This window comes from Geotrypetes seraphini, chromosome 3 (genome assembly GCF_902459505.1).
Source record: "Geotrypetes seraphini chromosome 3, aGeoSer1.1, whole genome shotgun sequence".
NCBI classification, from domain to species: Eukaryota; Metazoa; Chordata; class Amphibia; order Gymnophiona; family Dermophiidae; genus Geotrypetes; species Geotrypetes seraphini.
In genome coordinates, this window is record NC_047086.1 from 399,769,376 (window position 1) to 399,782,024 (window position 12,649).

At 46.2% G+C, this 12,649-nt stretch overlaps 1 protein-coding gene across 1 annotated transcript in view; it reads right to left on the reverse strand.

The window, feature by feature from the left end:
* DNAH8 (dynein axonemal heavy chain 8) overlaps positions 1-12,649 on the reverse strand; it is a 1,666,792-nt gene that overhangs the window by 1,582,699 nt on the left and 71,444 nt on the right. The window lies entirely within an intron of this gene.

Here is a 12,649-nt window from a genome sequence, read left to right on the forward strand (position 1 = left end):
CTTTCGACAAGGTGCCACATGAAAGGCTACTTAAGAAACTGTGGAGCCACGGGGTGGGAGGGGATGTGCACAGATGGATCAAGCACTGGCTGTCGGGTAGACTGCAGAGGGTTGGAGTAAAGGGTCAATATTCTGACTGGCGGGGAGTCACGAGCGGTGTGCCACAGGGATCGGTGCTGGGGCCTTTACTCTTTAACATATTCATCAATGACCTGGAAAAGGAGGCAAAGTGTGAGGTTATAAAATTTGCAGACGATACCAAACTGTGCGGCAGAGTTAGGATCAGGGAGGAGTGTGAGGACCTACAAAGGGACCTGGACAAGCTGGAAGACTGGGCAAACAAATGGCAAATGCGCTTCAACGTGGACAAATGCAAGGTCATGCATATAGGGAAAAAGAACCCGTTGTTCAGCTACAAATTAGGGGGGGTATTGTTGGGAGACAGCAGACTCGAGAGAGACTTGGGTGTGCTGGTGGATGCATCACTGAAGCCATCTGCACAGTGCGCAGCAGCCTCGAAAAAAGCCAACAGGATGCTGGGCATCATAAAGAAGGGCATAACAACCAGAACACGGGAAGTCATCATGCCATTGTATCGAGCGATGGTGCGTCCACATCTGGAATACTGCGTTCAGTATTGGTCGCCGCACCTCAAGAAGGACATGGCGGTACTTGAGAGAGTCCAAAGGAGAGCAACAAAAATGGTAAAAGGGCTGGAACACTGCTCATACGCCGAGAAGCTGGATAGGCTGGGGCTCTTCTCTCTGGAGAAAAGGAGACTCAGGGGAGATATGATAGAGACCTTCAAGATCATGAGGGGCATAGAGAGGATGGATAGGGACAGATTCTTCAGACTGAAGGGGACAGCAAATACGAGGGGGCATTCTGAGAAACTGAAGGGAGACAGGTTCAAAACAAATGCAAGGAAGTTTTTTTTCATCCAAAGGGTTGTGGACACTTGGAATGCGCTACCGGAGGAAGTGATCAGGCAGAGTACGGTACAGGGATTCAAGCAGGGATTGGATGGATTCTTGAGGGATAGAGGGATCGTGGGGTACTGAGTAAACCAACCTGGTCGTGCATGTACAAGACCGGAGGGCTAGGACTTCGATAGGAGGGCAGAACTTAAATGGGAAACCAAGGTGGCAGGGGAGCCCCTTCTGATGATTCAGACAGGCCTTGACCTGTTTTTGGGCCACCGCGGGAGCGGACTGCTGGGCAGGATGGACCTGTGGTCTGACCCGGCAGAGGCACTGCTTATGTTCTTATGTAACATAGAGAAATGCAAGGTCATGCATGTAGGGAAAAAGAACCCGATGTTCAGCTACAAAATGGGGGGATCATTGCTAGGGGTGAGCAACCTTTCGAGATCTGGGGGTGATGGTGGACTCAACATTGAAAGCATCGGCACAGTGTGCGACAGCCTCAAAGAAAGCGAACAGAATGTTGGGTATCATTAAAAAGGGTATCACGACCAGGACGAAGGAAGTCATCATGCGCCCACATCTGGAATACTGTGTCCAGTACTGGTTGCCGCACCTCAAGAAGGACATGGCAGTACTTGAGGGGGTCCAGAGAAGAGCGACTAAACTGATAAAAGGTATGGAAAACTTTTCATAAGCTAACAGGTTGAAAATGCTGGGGTTGTTCTCCCTGGAAAAGCGGAGACTTAGAGGAGACATGATAGAAACCTTCAAAATCCTGAAGGGCATAGAGAAGGTAGACAGGGACAGATTCTTCAGACTGTGGGGAACCACAAGTACTAGGGGTCACTCGGAGAAACTGAAAGGGGACAGGTTTAGAACAAATGCTAGGAAGTTCTTTTTTACCCAGAGGGTGGTGGACACATGGAACGCGCTTCCGGAGGTTGTGATAGGTCAGAGCACATTTCAGGGGTTCAAGGAAGGTTTGGATAGGTTCCTAAAGGATAAGGGGATTGAGGGGTACAGACAGAAGTTATAGAAATGGTCAGGAACCACTTCACAGGTCATAGACCTGATGGGCCGCCGCGGGAGCGTACCGCTGGGCGCGATGGACCTCTGGTCTGACCCAGTGGAGGCAACTTCTTATGTTCTTAAGCAAGTTGAGACCCACAGCAGACTGCAAGATGCTAAAAGAAGTCTCCAAAAACCCTAAAATGTCATCACCTGCTACTGTTGATGTGAAAGTGCATGCCTCTACAATCATAAAAAGACTGAACAAATTTAACTTGCATGGGAAGTGTGTAAGGAGGAAACCTTTGCTTTCTAAAAGAGACATCAAGGCCAGACTGAAGTTTGCCAGAGAGAACGTAGACAAACACCAGGACTTCTGGAATAGTGTTCTATAGACAGATAAGCCTAAAACTGAATTATTTGGACAACAGAAAAAAGGACATGTTTGGCGAAATTCAAATACAGCATTCCAGGAAAAGAACCTCATACCGACTGTGAAGCATAGAGGTGGAAGTGTCATGGTTTGGGGATGCTTTGCTGCAGCACGACCTGGCCAGCTCACCATCATAGGATCCACGATGAATTCTACCATGTATCAGAGGGTGCTTGAGGAACACGAGACCTTAAGAAAATTAAAGCTGAACCCTGCAACACGACAATGACCCAAAACATACAGTAAATTAGTGGTCTCAAACTCAAACCCTTTGCAGGGCCCATTTTAGATTTGTAGGTACTTTGAGGGATTCAGAAAAAATAGTTAATGTCTTATTAAAGAAATGATAATTTTGCATGCGGTAAAACTCTTTATAGTTTATAAATCTTTCCTTTTGGATAAGTCTTAATAATAATATTGTAATTTATAGCTAAAGAGACATATGATGAAGAAACTGTTTTATTTTACTTTTGTGATTATAAACATACCAAGGGCCTCAAAATAGTACTTGGCGAGCCGTGAGTTTGAGACCACTGCAGTAAATCCACCATGGTATAGCTGAAAATTAAGAAATGGAGAGTCCTGAAGTGGCCAAGTCAAAGCCCTGATCCTAATCCCATTGAGATGATATGGGGTGATTTGAAACAGGCTGTACATGCAAGAAACTCCTCAAACATCTCTCAGCTGAAAGAATTCTGCACTGAGTGGGCCAAACTTTCCTTAGATCGATGTCAGAGACTGGTAGATGGCTACAAGAAGCGTCTCACTACAGTTATTTCAGCTAAAGGGGATAACACTAGCTATTAGGGTGTTGTAATTTATTCCTCAGTTAGAGTACACATTTTTGTGGATATTGTTTCATGAGTAAATCAAGGAAAATTTTTGTTGTTTACCTACAATTACATCACTTTCTTTTCCAGAGATAAATAAAAAAAAAATTTGACATCAATATGTGAACATTTCTTAAGAAAGAACTGAATATTTCATGGGGTGTCCTAATTTTTTCACATGACTGTATCTGCCTGTTATCCCTGGATAACACCTGTTATGGTAAGTAACTGTGCTTTATCCCAGAACAAGCAGGCAGCATATTCTCATATGCGAGATTCCCTAGCTTAGAAGAATGGGATAGATGGAGTGTTGACCATTAAGAAAATAAATTTTACAATACTGCTTGGCTGAAGTGACCCTACCATCTGGAATAGAATTCCAGACAGTAGTGTGATGTGAATGTATGAACTGAGAACCAAGTAGCAGCTTTACATACTCCATCAATAGGAGTGCAGCGTACGAAAACAACTGAAGCTGCCATAGCTCGGCCTTTGTGGGCTGGGATTCGACTCTCTAGTTGAAGCCCAGCCTGAGCATAACAGAAGGTGATACAAGCCGCAAACCATGTAGAAATGATTCTCTTGGATACAGGACGTCCCAACTTGTTAGGATCAAAGAAGACAAAAAGTTGAGGAGAAGTTCTATGTGGCTGAGTTCTCTGCAAGTTCTTTGTAGTCTACAGTGTGAAGAGCCGTCTCTCCAAGATGAGAATGAGACCTAGAGAAAAACACTGAAAGTACAATAGATTGAGATGAAATTCATTGACAACTTTAGGAAGGAACCTTGGATGGTTACGAAGCACAACTTTGCAATGGTGAAACACTGTAAAGGGTGGGTCCACCACCAGCGCTTGAATTTTTCTTATTCTTCGAGCAGAAGTAAGGGAGATGAGAAAAACTACTTTCCAAGTGAGGTATTTGAGGTGAGCTGTAGACATTGGTTCGAAAGGAGGCTTCGTTAGTATAGCAAATATCACATAAAAATCCAAATACCACATAAAGATCCTAAACCACGGCAAAACAAGAAGCATCAAAACCCACACTACCAGAGGAAAGATTGACCCAATCGAATTCTGGTCCCACTTCGAAATCAACACCAATCCAATAGAAGATACGGAACAAATCATGACCTCCTGGAAACAAGATAGCACCAACATACTAAACGAGATTGCCCCCACAAAAACCCGCAGAATAAGAACCCCTAACCAAGAGGGCTGGTTCGATCCTGAACTGCTGCTATGCAAGAAGGATCTCAGAAAAGCCAAAAGATTATGGCAAAAATCCGGAACATTAGAACACAGATTGGCCTGGAGGCAAAAATTAAAACAGTACAAAACCCTCACTAGTGAAAAAAGAAAAAATTTCTATTCCCACAAAATCGGTAATCCTAAAACCAATAGCAGTAACCTCTTCAAACTGGTCAACGATCTATACAACATAGAAACCTGCACAAACCTACACGAAGAATCCACCTTAACCGCCAACACCCTTGCCGACTACTTCAATACCAAGATCCAAAAATTAAGAACAACACTACCCGCCAGCAACAACCCCCTCGAGCTCTTCCCCATCCTCACAGACATGAATCTATCAAACCCAGATCCTGGAGCCAGAGTCGACCTTAGTTGGAAACAATTCGCATTAACCGATTGGCAAACCTTCAATACTTACTACAACAAGTATACTCACTCCCACTGCCATCTGGACACATGCCCACCAAATATCATGAAAACTGCCCCCCCCCCCCATTTTAAAGCAAAAATGTTGACATGGGTTAATCACCTACTATCCAAAGGAAACTTCCCGTCGGAGCAAGGTCATATAATGATTACCCCAATTTTAAAAAACGAGAAAGAACCACCTAACTCCCCATCTAATTATAGGCCGATCGCCAGCATCCCCCTATTTACCAAAATAGCGGAAGGATTGGTAAAGGCGGAACTTTCCGCATACCTTGAAAAATTCAACATTCTATGTGACAACCAATCAGGATTTCGCGCGGACCACAGCACTGAAACCATCATAGCCTCCCTTCTCGACTACCTCCACACGCTCTTCAGTCAGGGCTCAAGTGCCCTGATCATACAATTCGACCTGAGCAGTGCTTTTGACCTGGTCGACCACACCATTCTCCTTGAATGCCTAGCTCACATTGGCATCTCAGACCAGGTCCTCAAAATAGATCATACAAGGTACTCAAGAATAACTCTTTCTCTTACTGCTGGGACAACACCTGTGGGGTCCCGCAGGGCTCCCCCTTATCCCCCATCCTCTTCAACATATACCTAGCCTCCCTAGGTAAACTCTTACACAACCTAAATCTCAAATTCTTCATTTATGCAGACGATATCACAATAGCCATTCCACTAACCAACTTCTCACAAGAACTACTCGACCACATCACAAACATTCTCAACCAGATAGAACTCTGGATGCTATCATTCAGACTGAAATTAAACCCCGACAAATCAAAATTTTTCCTAGCCTCCCCCAAAGATAAAATCAAGGAAACCACAATTCAACTAAAAGGAGTGACCTTCCCCCTCGATCCGACCATAAAAATTCTGGGAGTCACGCTGGACAAAAACCTATCCCTAAATAACCATACTGACCTCATCGTTAGGAAAAGCTTCTCGGTACTTTGGAAACTTCGCACCATAAAAAAATACTTCAATGACACTGCATTCCGTCTACTTGTACAATCCTCCATCCTCAGCATTCTCGACTACTGCAATATCATCTTCCTCAACGCCACAAAGAAAACTACCAGGAGACTAAAAATAATCCAAAATACCGCAGTGCGCCTCATCTTTGGCCTAAAGAAATGGGAACATGTCACCCCTTTCTATCACCAACTACACTGGCTACCATTTGAATCTAGAGTTCTTTTTAAATTCGCATGCTTCTGCTACAAATCGATTAACGGCTCTTCTCCAAGTTACATAAATACCCACTTTAACCTTTACTGCAATAACAGGACATCACGCAGAATTCAACTGTTCACCTTCCCTTCGCCAAAACACTGTCCTCTCAAAAGATTCCTCGATAGAACTTTCGCCTTCCAAGCAGCCAAGTCGAACCCATGGCTAGCCCAGATGATACTCAAGGCCCCCACTTACCTTGCCTTCAGAAAACTACTAAAAACTTACCTATTCAGCAAACACAACCCTTAATATTCCGTTCACCCCACATAACACTTACCCCACCCCTGCCCCCTTCCTCCTTCACCAGACCCTCCCTTCCACACTCTCTACTTCCCTTATCTAGTTCGACCAAACCTGCAATTTCTGTTATACTGATGTAAATCTTCCCCTCATTGCAGACAGTTGTAAATCGCTGTAATTTCACTGCTGACTATTGTAAATCGTTGTAATTTATCGTAAATCTGCTTGTAATTTGTTGTAAATCTGCTTCAAATTTTGTTGTAAATCTGCTTGTCAATGCAGATCATTTGCTAATTGATGTAAACCGCCTAGAACTCACTGGGTATGGCGGTATATAAGAATAAAGAATAATAATAATAATAATAATGGATTTGTCTTGAGAGGTGGTTTGACATTGAAAAGTCCTTTCATAAATCTGGATACAAGAGGATGAGCAGTAACATGTTTTCCATCAACTGGTCTAAGAAAAGCATTGATAGAACTGAGATGAACTCTAATCGAAGTGGTCTTGAGGCCTGAATTGGATAAATGTAGAAGGTAATCAATACTGAAGATAGAGAGGTGGATTTAGGCTCATGATGATGAAGAGTAGACCACGTAGAAAACTGAAACTGTTTCCATTTCTGCTGATAACACTGTTGTGTAGACAGTTTTTGTGATGCTTCTAAGATAAGTCTTGCAGGCTGGGAAAGATGGAGGTCAGCCCGAGAGGTACCAAGCTGTCAGGTGCAACAACTGAAGATTGGGATGCAGAAAAGATCCATGACTCTGCATGAGAAAAAATGGAAAAATCTAAAGAGGGATTGGTTCCTCAAAATTGAGTTGAGTAGAAGTGAAAACCAAGGTTGTCTGGACCACCAAGGAGCTCTGATAATCATGGTGGCCTCCTCCAATTTGAGCTTGACAAACGTCTTGATGAGAGAGATTGGAGGAAACACATAGAGAAACTTGTGTGTCCAATCTAGTGGAAAAGCATCTGCTTTCAGACGCTGAGCAGAGTACTGCCTGGAGCAAAACTGGGGCAGCTTGTGGTTGTGGAGGGACACAAACAAATCTATTTGAGGAGCCCCCCACTGAGAGAAGATATGATGCAGAACTGCAGAGTTGAGTGTCTTAGAGAATGACACGGTGACGGTTTACCCGCGGCCACCTCATTTAAGCCGCGGGTCACCGCCGAAAACGGGGAAGAAAACTAGCAGTCGCTGCGGTGACGGGGACAAGGCCATTCACCGACCGCGGAAACGGTGAACAGGTTTGTCCCCGCGGGCCAATGTACCCCCTTCTAGGAACCGCTATTTCACCGTGCTCCTCATTTGTCATTTCAACCCTTCCTGCCAATCGCAGCAGAAGGGTACCCAACCCCTCCTGCTGGACCCCCCCCCAACGAACCCTCCCACCCCGGAACCCCCTTAGTCTTACTTTTCAAGTTGGACCGGACAGCTCCTCGCTCGTCTGGCCAGCAGGCCTGCCTCCGTCCAAATGAGGCGGGCCCGCCCCTCCCCTCCCCTGCCTCCCAATGGCCTCCCCTAAGATCGCCGGCAGGAGGGTACCCAACCCCTCCTGCTGGACCCCCCCCCAACGAACCCTCCCACCCCGGAACCCCCTTAGTCTTACTTTTCAAGTTGGACCGGACAGCTCCTCGCTCGTCTGGCCAGCAGGCCTGCCTCCGTCCAAATGAGGCGGGCCCGCCCCTCCCCTCCCCTGCCTAACCCACAGGATCCTAGGGCCTGATTGGCCCAAGCACCTAAGGCCCCTCCTATAGCGGGAGTGGCTTTAGGTGCCTAGACCAATCAGGCCCTAGGATCCTGTGGGTTGGGCAGGGTAGGGGCGGGCCCGCCTCATTTGGACGGAGGCAGGCCTGCTGGCCAGACGAGCGAGGAGCTGTCCGGTCCAACTTGAAAAGTAAGACTAAGGGGGTTCCGGGGTGGGAGGGTTCGTTGGGGGGGGTCCAGCAGGAGGGGTTGGGTACCCTCCTGCCGGCGATCTTAGGGGAGGCCATTGGGAGGCAGGGGAGGGGAGGGGAGGGGCGGGCCCGCCTCGCCTCATTTGGACGGAGGCAGGCCTGCTGGCCAGACGAGCGAGGAGCTGTCCGGTCCAACTTGAAAAGTAAGACTAAGGGGGTTCCGGGGTGGGAGGGTTCGTTGGGGGGGGGGGTCCAGCAGGAGGGGTTGGGTACCCTCCTGCCGGCGATCTTAGGGGAGGCCATTGGGAGGACCGGCAGGAGGGGTTGGGTACCCTTCTGCTGCGATTGTCGGGAGGGCCGTTGGGGGGGTCTACAGGAGGGGTTGGGTGCCCTCCTGCCGTGATCGCTGGGGGGAGGGGAGACTTGCAGCCGTAGCCGCGGTCACTATGCTAATCACGGCAGCATTTAAAGTACATGTCGTGTTTGTTTTTGCATTGCTAGCCCCAGGGGTGGTGGAAGATTAGTGATTGAAAAACTGTATGAAAAATAACTATTTTAAATTTAGTGATCAAAATGTGTCAGTTTTGAGAATTTTTATTAATTAATTTTTTCTCTGCGTGTTTTGTTTTTGTATAGTTATTAACTAATATTTAACTAAGTTTTAAAGTTTTAAAGTTTTAAAGAATGTTTCCTTTATACGTAAATAAAGAAAAGTGAATGGGATTGCAGTGGCGGTGACGGGGCGGTGAATGGGGTGGCAGTGGCGGTGACGGGGCGGTGAAGAGGATGGTGAGACGGGGACGGGGCGGTGACGGGGATGGTGAGACGGGGACGGGGCGGTGACGGGGATGGTGAGACGGGGACGGGGCGGTGACGGGGACCAATTTTTTCACCGTGTCATTCTCTAGAGTGTCTACTCTTGTGGCTGAAAAAACCTGAACCTTCTGATGTGGAGGTGCATGGAACAACAACCCACTGGAAAGATTGGAAGAGTTCATCCACCACTGCAGAGATTGTCGAAATGAAAGAGAGATTTAGCCCTTGTAGATATTTTTGTGGAGACTGTTCAACAAAAACCTCCGTTATAGACTCAGGTAAGTCCTCAGCTGAATCAGACTAAGTCAGAGTCATAATAGGACTTTGGTGAAGGAGTGTATCATGAAGATCAATCCTGACGTCGAGCCTAGTGACGATGCACGATACTCTTTTACGCTTCGAAGACCGTGAGGGAGAGTGATGTTTTCTTTTTGAAGCTCCTGAAGAGAAATGATGCTTAGTGGACTTGGAGTATCGAGATGAAGAGGAAGAATGACGATGCCTCGATGAACTTGAGCTGGGTCTCGATGGAGAAGTGGACTTGTGATGAGATGGTCTATGTTTAGGTGTGGAACGTTGATGCCACTCTGGAGAGCCAGTGTCGATACTACAGGACCTGGTGGCCTTATGCTCAGGCTGGACCAGTACCTAGGGAGTCAATGTCAGGGTAAGGAGTTTAAACATATCACTCACTTGGAAAAGCGGATTGAGCTTTTCCCCGAAGGAATGCAGCACTGGTACCTCTGGCCTTTCTGCTGGTACCACTGGTGCCGCGTCTTGCCTCAGAGAGGGTGATCTCAAAGAGGATGCATACCTCGATGTAGGAGAGGCCCGGCACAAGATAGGTCGTCGCTTGGTCAGCATCAAGGGACTCGATGCAAGGGTGACCTGCGACACCTGTTGGAAAGCTGGCGGCTTCTTAGCTGTCTTACCAGATGGAGCGATGTATTCCGACACCAGTGTCGATGTCTTCGACGTTGAAGGTTGTGACGTCTTCTCTGTGTCCATGCTGGTGCCGAACAATTTTTCTTGTAGAAGTTTCCGGCTCTTGATGGAATGTTTCTGCAGGGTAGAACACTGAGCACAAGATCGTTTATGGTGTTCCAGGCCAAGGCACTGCAAGCACCAACTGTGGGAGTCAGTGGTGGAAATTTGTCTTTGGCACCTGCAGCACTTTTTAAAACCTGTTAACGGCTGGGACATCGACGGAAAGAGCACCTCAACCAAATCGAACTCAATGGCTGAGGAAAAAGAAAATTAAGTAAACTTACAATTAAGTAAAAGAATTAAAAGAAGAAATAACACATGAGCAGGAAGACAAAATTTGAACAGCGTTCCAAAACACGACTTCTAAGCGTCATGGAAAACTAAAAACTGAGAAGCCACGAGTGGCATCAGGTATGAAGGCACTCACGCATGCGTGGTGCCAGCAGTTCATGAACTTTCTTAAGTTCTTAAAGTGATGATGCACTTTTAAAACTGTCCATACCAAGGCTCTGTGGATGACGTCACCCACATGTGAGAATATGTTTGCCTGCTTCTCCTGGGACAATCCTGGGTATCCTGGTCTGAGGAGTCCATCTAGATCAGCGATTCTTAACCTTTTTTGAGTCACAGTCCCTTTAAGAATCTAATGAAAGATATAGACCCCCTTCCCCAGAAATATTCACATAAACACAACTTTGCATGCAATTAATATAATGTACTTTATTTATCGAGATTTGATTGTCTCATACAAGACAGATGTTTCTATGATGACATACACAAAGTATTATTAAACTTTTAAAGTAAACAATTTTAAAAAAAAAAACCCACTCCATTTTTATGCAAAAAGTAATTGCCACTGATTACACTGTTCAACAAAAAATTTTTTAATTTGTCACTGAGAATATAAGAAGTGTTCTTAGTCAGTGGCGTACCTAGCATATGTGACACCCAGGGCCCATCATTTTTTGACACCCCCCCATCTGTATGAAAAACATGATTTTTAGTAACAATCCACATGTCACACATGAATACCTAGGAAAAGGCAGCATCTTACATACTGCAGTAAGCAGTACATCAATAAACCCATTGTAAAACTAAACAAGCCAGACTAGTACAGATCAATCCTATAGTGAATCCTAACAGAAAACCATGTCTTTTTGAACACACAGAAAACACCTTCGCCTAGTATGTAATCACAAACTAACCCCTCCCCCTTTTACAAAACTGTAGTGTGGTTTTTAGCCACAGTGATAACAGCTCAGATGCCAATGCTAAAAAACGCTCTACAGTTTTGTAAATGGGGAGATAGAATAAAAATACGTAGATAAAGGTTAAACTGAAGCACCAAGAAGCTGGACTCTGCATACAATGCAACATCACAGAAACAGCGATGCATCTCACCTAAAGCAAAAAAAATAAATAAATAAATATAATTTTTTTCTACCTTGGCTTCTCTGGTTTCTGTTTTCCTCATCTTTTTGTCACTCTCTTCCTTTCATCCACTGTCTACCCTCTCTCTGCCCCTTCTATATGGCATCTTCTCTCTTTCTATTCCCGTCCTAGAAACTTTATGCATCCCCCTTCCATTTCTCCCTTCACCCCCATTAGTCTGGCATCCATCTCGATAAATAAATTTCTTTGACTCCTTCCAGCCTTGTTGTACCTCCGAAATACTTGTTGTATCCATGTTATTCTTCCGGATATACCTAACCCTCCCGACTTACCAATGTAATTTGAAAAATATTTTCTGCGACATCGCTGTCTGTGTACAGTCTCTTCCTCTGTAAACCGCTCTGAACTGCTTGTGGTATTTGCGGTATACAAAAATAAAGTTGTTATTATTATTATTCTTCCCTTCCCTCCTCCAGTGGTCTGGCATCTCTCCTCTCCTCTTCTTCCCTTCCCTCTCCCACACGGTCTGGCATTTTACTCTCTCCTCTCCCTTCCCCCACTTCCATCAGCATCTGCCCCTTTCTCTCCCTCCACGTTTCCATACCACCCTGATCCCCTTTCTCACCCTTCACCATGATTCCATACCACCCTGACCCCCCTTTCTCACCCTTCACCATGATTCCATACCACCCTGACCCCCCTTTCTCACTCTCCACACCCTTCCATAACACCCTGACTTCCTTTCTCTCCCTTCACCACCCTTCTATGCTCCTTTCTTTCTCCATCCCAAATCAGCAAGGTCCCACGATGACTGCTTCTGCTCTGGATGGAAGAGGTAAGTGACGTAGGAGGGGGCAGGGCTGGCAGACGCAGGGAGTTGCGGCAAGATCCCACGATGACTGCGGCTGCCGGTCCACACCCCACCCCCACGTCACTTACCTCTTCCAGAACAGAGGAGGTAGACGGCACAGTCATCGCGGGACTTTCGTTCACTTCAGCACGGCTGCCGACTCTGCTCTGTTATAAGTACGGCAGCCGTGCTGAGATGCCATTTGGAGCAGCGCGGGAGGTTCCGGATCCGGCCGGCTGTGCACCTCCTTGGAGCATGCACCTAGGGCGGTCCGCCCACCCCCACCTCCCCTTGGTACGCCACTGTTCTTATTTAGTTAATTTAATGATGCAAATTTCAA